This window comes from Pecten maximus, chromosome 6 (genome assembly GCF_902652985.1).
Source record: "Pecten maximus chromosome 6, xPecMax1.1, whole genome shotgun sequence".
In the NCBI taxonomy this organism is placed as follows: domain Eukaryota; kingdom Metazoa; phylum Mollusca; class Bivalvia; order Pectinida; family Pectinidae; genus Pecten; species Pecten maximus.
The window spans coordinates 45,646,120-45,663,709 of NC_047020.1; the positions used below are offsets into that span (position 1 = coordinate 45,646,120).

At 34.5% G+C, this 17,590-nt stretch overlaps 1 pseudogene; it reads right to left on the reverse strand.

The window, feature by feature from the left end:
- Window positions 1-360: 360 nt before the first annotated feature.
- LOC117329884 lies at window positions 361-15,069 on the reverse strand (annotated as a pseudogene).
- Window positions 15,070-17,590: the final 2,521 nt, after the last annotated feature.

Consider the following 17,590-nt stretch of genomic DNA (forward strand, 5'->3'; position numbering starts at 1 on the left):
TCAGCAGCTGGACAATGTAGCAAATTAATACTGACCAGTGTCCAGATGTCAAAGTCTTGTTAACTTAACGAAAATAATGTAAAACTTCCATCATATTTTCTTTACTTTTAATTTTTTTTGATAATATGGTAATTTAAACTGATACAAAAAGTGGACCTTGTGCATGAGGATTTGAATATGTATGATGACCGGAAGATTTAATTTGAAAATTTAAATAGAATTCTCGTTAAGCTTTCTACGTTTTGGTTGACATTGGCATGTAACTTCACACCTGAACATGCCTGTCATGTGATGTGAGGGGATTGTTGCTACCCTTCGATATTAAATGTCCTCAATAAACAGATAACAAAAGCAGCCATATTGATTATTCAGTATTTATTTCATGTCGGAAATAAAGTTTTATGTAACAAGGCAACAATCAACAATGGAACATAACGAGGAAACATGGATATACATGGTCCCATATATGGAATTAGGAATCGTATCATTACCGTCATAAAGCCTCACTTTATTTCTCCTGGGGAAAATCAGACGGAGGCTAACACTGACATCTCAATGTGTCTCGGAACGTTTGTACAGAACGTACCTGAACAACGACCTACCTGTACAGAATTTACCTGAACTTAATACGTCATTTCTGTGTGGATACGGAGTCTGACACATCATGCGATGCCACGGACAGAATCAATATTTATAGTTGGAGAAACGCATTTCAGCTCGGTACAAAAATTAACATGTCACAAATCAATGATAAGAGTGAGCCGATTTTGATATCTCGTACAGCTGGAATGGTTCCAGATTTTGTGAAGTCACCTGGTTGAAATATGCAGTCATGCACATATCAGCGTACTTTGACAGTGTCAAACTTTTACACATACGAATTTTCAAATTCAAAATTTTTAGGGAAAAAAAATATGAAAATTTTTAAATGAATCTGGAATACATGGATATTTGTTGAAATACTACTCTCGGGAAGAATGTTCAGGAATAAAAACAGCTGTTAACTTTGGTGAACATTTTAAAGTGGTTTATAGTTTCCGTTTAAAATCCTGGATTTCAATTTAGGCCTTCGTAATATTAAATATGGCGATATTTAATTAACCTAATGAATAATTTATATATTTGATTATACAACTGAACACATATCTTTCTTTAGTATCAAGATAAAATTTTTATAATATTACTCCCTGTTTTTTGAGTACTAAATTATATATCATTCCCACATACACAGCTTTCCATTTAAATGTATATTTTCCTGTTTGAATACAACTTAAATAAATCTTCAAAATCTTTGGTTTGATTAATTACATATATATTAAATATTCAACATTATTATCATTTTGACATTTTCCAAATGTACATGTGTATAAATACAAACCAAAATCATATTGTTTTACTTAACAATCAAAATAATGATAATAAAAAAGTCTTTGGCAAATTTTCCTCAAAATTAAAAAAAGCATTGCAATTCGTGCATGTTTAGATTTTAATTTACTACATTTTTTTCCCAATAACTCTTTCTTATTTTCATTTCATTAAAGTTGCTTAGTAAATTAACAAAAAATGACATGATTCAACTTCATCGATATCTAAACCTTGATAACTCATAATGTTTATCATTTTTAAGATGACATCATATTTTCAACATGACTGACTTACTGAAATTTAGCACAATTAACTTTTGATTATGGTAACTTTTGGAACACAGCTGAACTGTCAGACTGGCCACCAGATCCTAAGTTGTTTTGTGTTAAGAATTGCCAATCTAAATTCTAATACTAGATTATCTCCCCTAGTTTGAAACTTAGAATCAGACATATCCTAGTGACCAAAATCATAAAGGTCAATTTTATTTATCATTTTAATATTCTAGAGACGGGGCCATTCTACTGAACTGGCAACAAGTTTTTTATAAAGAATTTGCTCAGCTGAATTCTAATACCAAATTATCTGACCCTAGTTTCAAACCTGGAGATCAAAATTATAATAAAGCTCAATTTTATTTAAAATTCCAAAGACAGAGGCCAGTCTAAATGGCAGGAAATCTCAGAAAAGTCAGATTGTTAAACAATATATGTAAGAAGTTAATAGTGTCAGAACCTATCATCAGAGGAGTACCAGATTTTATAAATTATATATTTCAATGTATATTTTATAAAAGAGTCGAGAATAATGAATATTCATAAGGATTTTCATAGAAAACTCATGAATATTCAAATCACTGAAGATCCTCAGAGCCCCTTTGGAATGATGGAATATGCATTTGAATGTATAGATATAGCTTTTCTGTATCTCGCACAGACTACGGTATTACAGTACTATAGACACATGTTGATGATTTAATTTATTTTGACAAATTAGTCCTGTATTTTTCATTTTAACTTTTCTTATTTCAGAATTTTAAAATCAATATATTGCATCAATCCAAAACTGCTTTTTTATGACCGTTTCATACGGGAACCTAAGTTTCTAGACTTTTTAAATTGTGTTACCATTAGGTACATAGACATACAAAACAATGAAACAGTTTCAAACTTTGGCACTTGACTAGAAAACATCCAATCAGAACACATTCGTAATGTTGTTATCCAATCAGAATACAACGTTTATCACACAAACACATCATGCACTTTTTCAAAATGGAGTTCCACTGGAAAATCGTCATTATCTATTGTATAACTGCCTGATGTTGTGGTATCATCGTCATCGTAACCCGTGGCGATACTATCCACAGTCTCATCAACACTCAGTCCTTGCTGAAAATGTCCGTATGTCGGAAGTTCTGACCCTACACTGCCGAATGAAAGTTTTTGCTGTCGTGGGAAAGGATAACGTGGTTGTAGTTGATGTTTGAGTTCCTCCTGGAATCGTTGAGGAATAATTCCGGAATTCACATTATTAACTTTCCTTCCGGACATGTCCATATAATGATTTGTCTGTGGAAAATTTCTTTGGAATTTTTCTGGGTTTCTGAAATTCCGACTAATTGGTGGAGGTTGACGCCGGAAATTTTCTGAAACAAAAAACAAGAATTATTATAACCTCACCATATATCATAAAATCATGATGATTTTCATAAGGGTTGATATTTTTAATAAAAATGTAAATCTTTTTATAACTTATCAACATTAACAAAATGAGTTCACTGCCTGACCAAAATATTAACAATTAATGACATCACAAAACCTACCTGTCATGATTTATACGTAACTGTGTGACTTAATCAACCAGATGTATGTGACTATTGTGTCACTTGAGGTCTGTGACTCTGTGACAATGTAATAACTAAGTTTTGTAACAAAACTAACCTGAAGACTGTGTGACTAAGTTTAATGGAGGTTTGTGACAGTGTGACTAAATTTAATGTTTGTGACTGTGTGACTAAGTTTAAGGAGGTTTGTGACTGTGTGACAAACTTACCTGAGGTATGTGACTGTGTGACAAACTTACCTGAGGTATTTGACTGTGTGACTAAGTTTTACCTGAGGTTTGTGACAAACTTACCTGAGGTATGTGACTGTGTGACACTCTGCGCCTCCTCCTGGTCACTAGCCCCTCGGCCACTGTCACTAGGGATGGTGTCCCCGGAGGTATCACTGTTGTCGTCTGTGGATTTCTTTGCCTCTCTATACAACATCTGCAACATTCAACAGAAAATCCAGGTCAACATAAAATCTAAGAAACTGATACAATATATGATAGAACTGATGATCGTTTCAAATGTATGTTGGTTTTTTCCAGTAGTTTGACAGATATTCATTTGTTATATATTACAGTACAGTAGACAATTGATCACCTTAAACTTAGTAAAATGTCGACCCATGTACCCCATCTATACAGTAAGGTTAATTATTTGGTTTCTTTTTTTCTCAATTAAAACAAGAATATAACTGTTTAAGCTCAGTTTGTTTTTTCTGGAAAAGTCTCTGGATACTTTGTAGCTGCTTGTAGAGATTTTAATTGTAATTCAAAGCTTTTTAACAAATTACCAACAATATGTTAAACTGTCTCCAATCTAGAAGTGAGTTTGTATTTCAGAAATTCTAAAAATTTTAAAAGTGATCAGGTGTTGATGGCTATACACCTGCTAAACTTGGTGTTGCTGTTCAATCCATTCCAGTCTATATTAAACGGTCCTCTAAAACCACAATCCATTCGTTAAAATTCTATAATCTGGAGTAATTCATGTCGTTTCCTGCTTATTTGGGATTAAATTGTTTATAATGGAGGTCGTTCTCTCTCCAGCAATCCCACAGTTTTCTGACTGATAGGTAAAATGGCGATTTGATGATCCCGTTAAATAAAACTAATTTTTGTTTCGACCTCAATTCATTGTAAATAAGGACATCAAGTCCGACTGTCCCTTTTACAAAGACACGCAGAAGTGTGGTGATTGACCTATTTTTAAGATGGATGAAGAATTTATTTCCTCGCTGATAAATAGGATATAGGACATTAATCACTGTCACAGGTGAGAAAGGTGTGAGTCAAGAAAACATCACCTTAACGAGAATTGTTTACTACCATCCCCCGACCCTACAGCTAACAATGACTTTGTTTAAAGTTAAATGCTGATTTTCCGATAAGATTCACCGTAATGACTTATCCAAAGATCTGTTCTACAGAATTCAAATAATCTGCAATTCATTTTTCCAGATCATAGAGTATTCCCGTTTGTTTATTTCTTTTGTGGATATTAACGGTGATGATAGCAATCTTAAACGCTGACTTTGTGAGAACTTTGTGTTTCAGCCTGAAGTCTTTACTGTTGGACTCGTACACCTCTACATTTATTGCGAGTCTATTGTTTTCCCTCAATAGTTAATCCAGCACTTTAGATTTGTATTGTTACCTGGAGATTTCCACCGATAATAGTTACATGATTCTCGTTAACAGGTATGCTGGATATCACTAGCCTGATTTAACACCTGCCTAAACAAGGTTGTCACCAAACCGGTATGATGTAATCTGACAATGGTGACCACAGCATCCTCAATCAGCTGTTATATCATCTAAAAGGGGCCAGAATAGGGCCCAGACCTAAAATCAATTTTGAGGCACAATAGCCTTAGGTTGTATAATTAACGCTGAAGAGAGAAATGTTATACCCGAATTAGTGAAAACCCCATAATCCTTTCTACCTAATACTTGGACTCTATACAAACTTGTTTCTATGGTGTCACCCTGAGGAACATTTCATCACTGTTCTGTGAAATGCTAGACAATGGCTAAATCTTACTGACCATTGTATGTTACTGAATGGGACACTGACTGGACACAAGCTGGACAAAATGGTCACTTCACTGTCCATATGTTAGCTGGAATCTCCAGCTATAAGCCTACTTATGACTTTAAACTCTGTACTGATTGATAGCATTTACGATTTCCTAAAACGTGAAATCCCCAAATGAGTCATCTACCAAAAATGTTCATTGAAATGTAAGATTTTGAAGTTTTTAGATACTGTACCAATTTCTATTTTCCTTGATTTTTTATTTACCTTTTTTGGATAAAAGTTATTTTTTGGCATAAAAAAAAAAAAAAAATTATGGTTTAAAATGGCTAAAGAATTATTGAAAGTAACTTTTACAGAATTTAAAATTTACTATTGAATGAAATGTTCATGAAGATTTTATACCATACTTTTATCTTTTTGTTTTAGAATGACACATAATTTCTCTGACTTGGGCATAGAAACTTTTGTCAAACTTCACTTCAGTATCACACAAACCAGCAGCTGAATTTTGAAATTTCAACTTTTAAAATTTCAGAATGTGACACCAATGATAACGCACCTCTGCATGTTGATTGGCGTAGGCTTTGTCATGTGACTGTACTAGTGCCTGATGAAGTCGGATAGACGCCAGACGATGAAGGTCGGACTGGTGGACGTCACTTTGCGGAGTTTCACATCGTTGTAGTGTGCCTTCTTTACTTCCGCCATCGGTGTGATCGTAGGATATATGAGAAGGCTGTAAAATCAAAACAACAGGAGCTTTATAAACATATACATGTATCATATATATATATTGATTTAGGTATGTCTGAATTCAGCAATTAAAGTTATACTCTACCAATAGATAGACAATATCTTATGAAATATGAATTATTTTGAAATATGAAATAAGAGAAGCTTCTAAATTAACTTACAAAATGTCCTAGAAGACAAACTTTTCCCTAAACTACACCGAATGGAGGTGGGGATTTCCCCACTTTAATTTACAAATTGTTTGTTGGTCGGAATCATATCTGTCCCTAGCAGTATATATTAAAGCAGACAGTCTGAATAATTCAGACTAAACCTTTGGATACACTGGCACAATTTGTTAGTAAAGGAGGGATGTATATTTCATACAAAATTTCAGCATACGTTATTTACTGTAAATTTCAAAATAATTTTAAGGCTCTTCATTTTCTTCAGTAAGCAAATAATTGCTCTTGAAAATCTTCTTTCTTTTTGTAAAAGTTGTTTACTTTGAGAGTACCTGTATTTGACCTTATAGTTATAACATTAAAGGTATAGATTTAAAAAATTATATTCAAAATATTTCAGCTTTAAAAAAGCCACATTTTTGTGAAATACTAAACTTATATCAATCTTTAATGTATAAATCTGGAAAATATGTTGAAATTATTTTGAATGACTTGTGAGAATTTATTTTAGATACAAATAATGAATACAAGTACATATGTATAAATTAATTACATACATGTTATTTATTAATTCAATGAGACTTTAATTATTTGTAACAAGCTAGTAAATCAATCCCTCTCCATCCCTGGCCTAATACTCCACGGACAGGTACATGACACAAAGGTGTCTGACCAATACCAACAGGTAACTAACGAGTTGATGTATTTTATTGTAGAGATGTGTCAGACATAAAAGTGTCAGTAAACTGATGGTAGGTAAACGTATATGTAATACCTACAGCATCATTTTACTTCCTACAAAACATACTTATCTTTTACCTGTTACACTAATTACAAAACATTTGTCACATGTCACACAGGTAAACCAGGTAAGTATTTATAGGACCATGAATGACACCTACATACCTGTCAAAAAACAGTACCCATAATATATATAGTTTACTTCCTAGTCTGTCAGACATGAGAATAGTTTTGAATTGTCTCCCCCTGTCAATAACTCTAAAATGAAGCCCCATAACTAACACTATCCAGTATATGGTCAGACATATTTTAGGGTGAACACCCATTTAGGATAATACATCATCTGCAATTGTTTGAAAGTTACTTCTCTGTAAGACTTCTCATTATCTAATTAATGAGGATTACAAAAGTGTTAATTAGTAAAATTGTCATTATTTTGTTCCATAGCATTAATGTGTCAAATCATTTGTACTTTGAATAAAAGATGCAACATACAGCCTTAAATTGAGGAGGAGATATAATTCATTATGATTATAAATACAATGTAGCATACAGCCTTAAGTTGAGAAGATACATTTTATTAAGGTAGCATACAGCCTTAAGTTGAGAAGATACATTTTATCAAGGTAGCATACAGCCTTAAGTTGAGAAGATACATTTTATCAAGGTAGCATACAGCCTTAAGTTGAGGAGATACATTTTATCAAGGTAGCATACAGCCTTAAGTTGAGTAGAACGTATTTCACACCCACAAACACAGGCAAGTTTTTGCTGTTACACCAATTCTAAATTAATGTTTTAATACCAGTAGATCTAAAGGTTAAAAAGTGTGTCCATTTCTTAAAACTTTGACTATTAGCACCTAAACATAAACATTGAATAACAGTCTTTGAATGAAAGTGAACAAACAGAAAGGTTTTTTTTATCTGTAGGAATGACATTTTTTTCCGCCTGTGATCTATTCTGTAGTTTTCTTCTTTACACAGGCTTTTTACACCATAATGCTGACACTAATTTCTAGTTGATAAAAAGATCCAGATTAGATCTACAGTACTGGATCAACACAATTGTTCACAAGTTTAATCCCCCTTTTTATGGAACTCTTCACAGTTGGAGGTTAAAAGATAGAAATCTTACATACTAGTCTAATCTCCTTAAGGATAAATTCCACAATAAACTCAAGACCACATACTGATGTTTTCAGAGACAGATTCTGTGTGACGTATTTTGAAATGTAAAAAACTACTTTTTTTAAAGAAATAGACCTAAATTTCTGAAGTTAATATACAGGAGAGGAAAAATGCAAAGAAAAAAAAAATAGTGAAAATAAAAACTTCAAACTCTGAAGGGATATGTTCTAAGTAATTTACTTGGTCACCATCGCTCAGACCGGTCAAGTTCCGCTACACTAGATATCGACAGGGAAAACATGTACCGGTCAAGTTCCGCTACACTAGATATCGACAGGGAAAACATGTACCGGTCAAGTTCCGCTACACTAGATATCGACAGGGAAAACATCTATAATGTCCTTAATTCTATCCAGTCATTATGAAAAACAAATTTTGTTTGGAGCAGACTATGGTCTCTATCCATCAAAACAAAATATTGTTTTCTCTATATTTGGCACTATGTTCAAATACATCAGTCATCCGGAAAAAAAAAAAAAATTATAAAATGATACTGTGCCTTTTAACGTGTTGTTAAAAATTTCTCAAATGTAGTCAGAAATAATGTGTTTATTAACATCAAACTATCAAAGCATGAACAAATTTTCTGGTTGAATAAATTTGTTTGCTAATAACACCAATGAAAATCAAATATATTACTGTCATTATTCGAGACATGAAAAGATATTGATATAATTGGCAGGAAGTTGCAATATATTGGACTTAAATAAAAAAATAATTTCTCGTCAAAGAATTGATTCAAATTTCATAAAATGAAGCGATTTGTCAGCTCGGTGAATGAAATATTATATTCAGTCCAAACATCAGTATATATCGAATTTAATATTTCCCTTTATATATTGTTGTTGTAATAAAGCGACATCTGTCCGCCAGTCATTCGAGACATACGTTGATTTGTAACAGGAGAGTCCAGGGTTATGATCCAATCGTGTGCGTATTGAAAATATTACTTCCCAAGAGGTAACAGTGTCAAAGGGAAGTTACATTACTGACTCTAAACTTACACAAAAAATCGTACCAGACTTATCAAATACTGCCGTATCATACGCGCGCCGACCTGCATCATACACACGCCGACCTGCATCACTGACCCAAAAGTATAGACCAAATTTTTTTTTTCAAAATCTAGACAAACACACTTTTACATAAGGATAAAATTTTACTCGGGTAGATTTCAATATCTTTTTCATCATTCATGTCACGTGGACTGGAAAAAGGGAAAAAGTCCAGAGTATAACTTGTAACCAAAAGACAGGCTGTTAAAATAAATCTGATCTGTGATTGTAAGTCTAGCAGACCTCATAAACAAGACACTTAAGGTGGTATGTCGCTTGTCCCATCCCCTGTAGGTCTGAAAGGGTCCTGTTTGGCCATCAAAGGGTGTGACTTAGGTCCCTAGGGGACTGGATTAATAGCCATATATGCTTTTGACAGTTTCTTGGGTAGCATATTAGCGGAACACACAAAAAAATCGGCCTTAGGTGCACAGTTAGTAGGACTGATTTGTAAAGATAAAGAAATTCTGTGTTTTTACAATCCTACTAAAAATTCCTTGAATGCTCATGGTGCAATATTGAAAGGGGTAGCCTATCGGTGTTGAACAATAGATGGATGGGACAATGCTATACAAGGGTATTATCACAGTTATCTAAAAGCGGCATAATGGGTGTAACACTTCCATCAATATACTACAATACTGTGTGCCCTTTCATCTTTTTATAACGCCTTAAATTTGACGAAGATATCAGTTTTATGATGTTTCCACAAATGGTTGAAAATTTTGGGCATAATTTTTTCGAAATTTCAAAAAATTACTTTTTTCACAATATTTCACACAAAAATCAGCGATGTTTTGATCAGGAAAAATTGTACATCTGTAACAATATTTCTATCCCCATGATCTAAGAGATATATTTTAAAAACTCTTCAAAATATGGTAATATTTGTCAGTATTTATTTCATAAATAAACAAAAGTCCTGTGTTTCCACAGTCAAAAGTTTTGAATTTTCTTTGAAACTTTTTTGTTATCTCTTCCAAATATTTTAAATTACAAATGTTGGAAACATGGACAAATGTTATTTCTCAGCTACACTCAAATATCCCAATTTGTTTCTAATTTTAATAACTTTTCTTCCTGACTTTGTTACTAATCTTTGATCAGAATGAAAAGATTTGTATCACTCAAAACTTCACTGCTGTGTCAAGAAAAATTACACCCTCACCCGAAAAGGGCCATATTGTTAAATCTCCCAGCTTAACAACACTAATGAAAAAGTTCCAGAAAAGGGGAGACACTTTACAGATTAATATCTAAATCAAACATTTCCATAAATTTCATAAAGCATGCCTCGATTGAAATCCCTCTAGTTCTATTTGTATGGGAGGTACTTCAGAATTTAGTAGAAAGTTGAGCCTCTTTGCAAAACACTCCCTACCACATGTTTGTGAGTTAAACCAAGCAGACCTCCCTCCAAGGTTTCCTATCTCACTACGATCATAAAGTGCGAGAATTTTCCCACCAAAGACAAATTTAGAACTGATTCAATCAATTTAGAGGCAGTATTTATTTACATGCATGTGTATGTACAATTTATAAATTCAAATTTAACAAAATTTCATCCTATTTATTAAAAATATCTTAATTTTCATTATAACCACCCTCAAACACTTTAACATTTTAGAAAAAGATATTTGCTCCCTGAGATAGTTTGTAGGAGGCCAGGTAGGTTTATTGTGCGACTACACACTCCAGTGATCCTGGACAGGTTGACAGAGTTAGTTAATGGCCGACAATTCTTCTCCATCAGTCAGTGATATCACTCAGAAACTGATCATTCTTTTATATTTTTTTCTTAACCTTTTACAATGAAGACAGAAAAGTATGCCTGAAATAGTTTTGTGGTGATACAAGTATTGTTGACATTTTTGTAGTGTTTAGTAATCGGTGAAACCAACCATACCATGCTCCGTCTGAAAAATCTACACACATTTTATACTAAACTGTTTTAATTCCTACCCTTCTCTCCCTGTGTTTTACAAATTATGTCCATCATTCAACAATTGATGTCTTTTATCATATTATATATATATATTTTTTTTTTTTTACAATTGTGTACAATATATTTTTTGTTTATTCCAAGCAAGAATTAAAAAATACCACATACTGAGTGATAACACGAAATGTTTAAAATCATGTTTCACTAAAATGGAATTTTTCAATTCTTTACGTATCTTATATCGAAAACCTATGGTGATATAGATAAAGCTTGCATGCAATCTTCCATGCCCCAGAAACCTAAATAAAAGTTTGTGAGATAAATACACGAAATTGTAATCTACACATGAGTTGTAATTCAAACAGAAATGTAATTTCAGATGTACATTTCAATCCAAGTCAAGACAATTTTTTCTGTCCATCAGAAATCTTCAAACACTAGATGTAACTTATGGAGACACTTAAACCTTAAAGTTCATATAGACTTTTATTGAGCATTATTGAAGACTATTTTTTTAATTATATATTTTTTAAGGATAAACAACAGACTAGAATTAATGACATGGTACCCCTCAGAGTGTTAATAATATTGATAAAGAGATATGGAAAAGTAGGGACAAATTATGTACTAGATTTTAAATGAGTTTTCCAAGTTTCATTTTTCTTAATCATTGAATGTTTCTGTCCCAGAGATTGAATCATGTAGTAAAGTGTTTTGAAGATCTTGAATACTCCTTGAAAAATTCATAAGTTGGCACTCAACAAGATTCAAAACCATTCTTGATAAACAGCGGGTTTAAGTCTTTCCCTTAAGAGAAGTTATGTATTTCTAACAGAGTTCTTTGTGTTTTAGTAACTTTTTAGTGTTGTAGAAAAATTTAGTTGGGAGGAATTAATTTTTATGTGTTTATTACCGTAAAACTTACCTGTAATGTATTATTGCTGGAAAGACTCATTCTGTCGAGAGCAGGTTCTGTAGCGTAGCTGTACATCCCTACTCCGACCCGCTCTCCCTGCGGACTATACAGATTCGGGGCTGCCTTTCCGGTGACATTGGACGATTTTACCAGGTTCTTATCCGTCTGCAGTTTAACGCCGTCTAACACTAGTCCCTGCGAAAACTTCTGTTTTTGTTGATCCAAACGCCGAATGATGAAGATGGTTACTAGAATGGTGGCCGATAGCACTAGGGTTACCACGACAACAGAAACGACTATGGCCACATTATATTTGTTGACCTCATCAGAAGGTGGCAATACTGCTGTCGTGATATTTTTGTCTGTCACTACAATACTTAGTTTGGTTACAGACGATAGATATGGCGTACCCTGGTCCATCACGGCGATTTGAAGGAAATATCTGCCTCTGTGCGACTCTTGCATCTGTTTGGCTACGATCACTTCTCCTGTGATACTTAGCACATTAAAAAGATCTGAATCGTTTCTCTCCTTGACAGAGAATAACAGTTTCTGGTTAAGGCCAAGGTCAAGGTCATGTGCTTGTATGACCGCTATGACAGTGTTTTCCCGTGCGGTATACGGAACTCTGACAGTGTCATTAGATATGTTGGGGAAGATGATAATCGGTGTGTTATCATTGAGGTCACGAACATTGACCTTCACCTCTATGGAACTCTGTCTGGACGGGGTGCCATGGTCAGTAGCAAGGACATAGAATACATACTGGTCAACCACCTCACGGTCAAGGATGTCCGTGGTGTGGATAACCCCATCTGGCAACACAATGAATGGAACCTGGGAGTTCTGGGCGAGGGTAAAGGTCACATATCCATTTGAGTCTGCATCTCGGTCTGTTGCGTACACCTGCATCACAGAGGTGTCGATTGGCATATTTTCCTTGACGAAAGCTGTGTAAACAGTTTCTGTAAATTCCGGGGAATTATCATTCTCGTCGCTGATGTTGAGCTCAATGGTTGCCGTTGACGACAGAGGTGGATCCCCATGATCTGAAGCAATGACTTGAAATTTGAATAAAGTTGTTGTTTCTCTGTCAAATGCGATGTTGGAATATATCCTTCCAGTGTCATCTATAGTAAAGTATCCATTGGAATCACCTTCTAACATATAGGTCAATCTAGCATTTTCACCTTCATCAAGGTCACTGGCCGTGACTTGCACAATGACCTCCCCATTGTTTCGGTTCTCTGGGAAGGTTACAGTGTACACTGGTTTGGAGAATTGTGGGTACTTGTCGTTTTCATCCAAGACGACAGCGGAGAATGATTTTGTGCTATTCAAAGGAGGAGTTCCAACATCCTCACAAAATACTGAAATATCATGTTGTGCTTTATTTTCCCGATTCAGTGGCTTGTGTACAATGACCTTGTACTCGTTGACCTCTAACCTCTGTAGCTGAAAATAATCCTCTGAATTAGAGACAGAACACGTAACAATCCCGTTTCTGCCAGTGTCAGGATCTGTCACTGCCACGTGAGCCACAGGCGACCCCATGTTGGCGTACTCAGAAATTTTGGCGACATTTTGATCTCCACCATACAGCAGATTAATTTTAATTTCTGGTGGGTTATTGCCGGAGTCTTCCACATTTACAAACACATAAACTTGTGCCTTTGAAGGCTGGTCCCCTTTATCGTAAGCCTCCACGATTAATCTGTACGTCTCCGCTGGCATGAGAGTCTGTGCGAACCCCGAGTCTCCCACTTGTCAGGTCCATGGAGAAAAGAGCCTGGATTTCCGGTGGCTGATTGGTGCTGATTTTATAGATAACATCACCATTTTTTCCCACGTCTGCATCCTCAGCCTTCATCTCCAAGATGATGGTTCCTATGGCAATGTCTTCCTTCACACTGACATTGTACGAGTTTAAAGTGAATATTGGAGGGTTATCATTTTCATCCTCAATTGTAATATTTATGTTGAGTATGCCAGTTTTCGGTGGTGAGCCTCCATCTTCAGCTATAACTTGAAGTTGGTAGTGGTCATTTGTTTCGCGGTCTAAATCATCCGTGACCTTGAGTTTGACATCGGTGTTGCCAACAAGGTCGATGGTGAACTTTGTTGTAAATGGGGACGACGCGGGGACAATGCTATAATTCATCACGGAATAGCGTTTACTATCCTTGTCTACAGCGCTATCTAGAGTGAACTCACGTCCGACCTGAGATGATTCCGATATTGACAGGTAAAACATCCCAACATGGTCGAAATTCGGGGCATGATCATTCTGATCCTCGATCACCACGGTAACCTGTATTTTTTTGAAGAACACTCCAATGGTTGATTGAGCGGCTACTTCCAGAGATAATTCACAAGAATCCGGCAAAAATTCACAAATCACATCCCTGTCCAAATTGTCATTGGTCGAAATAGCACTAGTTATTTCATCTATAGAAAACCGAAATGTGTGTGGGTGATCTTGAGCAAGAAAGCTGTAGCGGAGATTAGCATAGTCGTCAGAATCCGAAAGTTGGCTAGTTAAATCCACATCCTGAGCGATAATTCCGAGAATAATTGGGTTTGTCACATCCTCAATGACTGTGTATGTATGAGACAATGCCTCAACAAAGTTCACAAAAATCAGAACTGTTAATAAAATTAAGCACAGATTTTTTGCCATTGTCAAAATTCAATCAAATGTAATGTTACTAATATCTACTCGGATATATATACCACGCTTATGTCATGTTTTCTGTACGTCTCCTATGTCGCTATGCAGTTCCCACGCTCAGCTTCATCAACCTACAACAAACAAGGCCGATATGAAACCCATAGCAAAACTGTAAATAATATACATACAGTATATACAACAAAAGATAAAACCAAAATATAAATAAAACATAATTCAAAAAATAAATATAAATCATCATTATTATAACTTACCTTTTAAAGGAATAAATGAAATCCAATGTTTCTTCCCCAAAAAAGTGGGAATTAAATTATATAAGTGTTTTCTACCAAAGTGTACATGCTCTCTCTCCTACTAAAACTACAGACCTACTGCTTACTATGTGTGAGGCACAAATCAATGTGAGGCCCCGCCCACCTGACAGCCAGCCAATCAGAGACCAGTATTAGGATAGAGTGTGATAGAGCAGTCAATCAAAGCTACACTACTGTGAAATGGTGAGGCACTCATCTGTGACCTAGCTAGCCAGCTCCAACATTATAATGTCAGGAATACTAGCCAAATCAAACAGGTCTTAGAATCAGTACTCCCCGGGGGTGTCGGCCACAGAGGGGTGGGGAATGTTACACCTTGACACACCTTTAGATACAGGTGTGAACAGGTAGCCATCTTAACAATACCTACATGTGCTACCTGTTGGCTCAGTCTTTCATCTCATTTTAGTTTTATGTGCACAGGGAGCAAGCCGTGAAAAATCCTGTATGGTGGAGTTTTAGTGGCAACATTTGTCTCACCTTTCCTTAGACCAGGACTTTTTATGGTCTAAGTTCATACCACAAACATACAATTGGCCAAATTAGGAGAAATTGATCATGAAATAGATTCTTTTGTCCCAATAATTTCTCACTGAAGTTGCTATATGCACATATAGTTTCAATCTAAATGGAGAGAAACAATTGCTATAACCAATTACCATTATAATATAATTACATAATTTTATTAATTGAATTATTCTTTTAATAATACAAATCCTGCTTTATCAATTAAACTCTTTTCACAAACTATTTTCACATTTAATCAACAATTATCTTCAGAAACACATCAAACTTATAAGTTATTATTACAAAATAACTGATTAAGGTTCAAAAGTAAAAAAAAAAAATTGAAAAAGAAATTTTGACTAATAATAACTGTTTTAGATTTGTACTAGCTAAGTACTTATTTTTTAATTATATAATTACAAGTTTAAACTTTCAATGTTTAATCATCAAAAGAGAATCCTAAATTTAATCCAACCACATAGTACTGTAAATATCAAAATGTGTCTTGTTTAAATTTCATTTCCATCTGAGACACACAGATTAATGTAAACTGGATATAGCAAACATGTGCTACTCTTTTTTTTCTACTTTGGTGGTACCAAATGTAACTTGAATTTCCAACTCAATTTGTATTTCGTTGTCAGTTTCAACATTTTAGAATCAGATGTCTATAAGTTTGTGTTGGGATAAGTTAAGCTGACTGTGGAAGTGGATGGTGTTTTTGGTGGCCGCGACTGGACGCTGGCTACTGTGAGTGTTTGTATAAGTACTTAATGACCACACCGAAACGGTAATTGGATCGAGCAGAAATACCAACTTCACTCGTACACAGGTGTAAATAAACCAATTACCTCGTGTATATTTACATATCAAACACAGACAGTGTGACCCCAAAGTTTAAATTCAAGTCCAAAATCAACATTTTTATAGAATTGTTCTTCCTCTTAGAAAGTGTTAACTGAAATAATCTCGTCCCATACACAATTATACAAACACACGGGCCATGACTTTCATATAATTTTCTTTCTGAAATGGGCACTATGCCTGTATTTTCAATTTAAAGGTTTTTGATGACAGTTAATGTTCTGGGTCCAACTCACAAAGGCGAAATAAAGAAATAATTTTGCTATTTATTACACTCAATTCCCTAATTTCTATTACGATCATCGACAGTCAACAGTATTTTCCTGACCAACAGATTAATTAATCGGCCGTATCGTCACAGTTTTTTAAGTCTGTAAATTGTCAGTTTGAAGTGATCGTAGAGGTGGACAAGAAACGCATTGTAATCAGTTACACACGAATTAGTCACATGGGTCAGAAAATCGTGGCCCCGATCTTTACAACTCCACGATCGTTTGAGCACAAATCGACTCGATACACTGTTAAGTGCAATATAAACCTGATTCTATTGAAATCGGTACCAAATCTGATCAGGTCGATCAAGCGTTTGGCCAGTTAAGGTTTAACACTGTATTCTATGCCAGCAATTTGAGACAGAATAAAGGTACCGTTGTTCACGAAAAAAAGGATTTAAAGGTTTTTACTGACCCCGTACTTAGATGTTTTTCCGTGAACTGTTAATGAGTCAACACCAGTTTAATCACTGCCCCCGTTAGGTATTGTCTAACCGCCATTGTCTAACTGACTCGTGTATACAATAGCCTAAATCTGTTTGTTATTCCGTGTGGTGGGGAAAACCGTTATTAATTACCGTAAACTTCTGTATCAGTCTGATAAAAATTGTCATGTCAGAAGATCATAAAAACTTTGCCAATGTTCACACCACAGGGTTTTATTATATTATGAACTCTAATGATTATTCAACTCAAAGTTTAAAAAATCATTTTCAGGACCAGCAATAAGATTACAAATATTTTCAAAAAATATTGAAAGAATGGCTTTCAAATTTAACATGTATAAATTTTATTTACCATTTTTCTTTCAAATATTATAATAATGGAAAATTTCTCAAACAAAAATATTGAATTGATTAAAAATGCAAGTTGATGCAACTTCTAAAAATGTTTGTTTTACAAATGAATTATTACCAAAGTTGTAAATATTGATTAAAGAAAACACA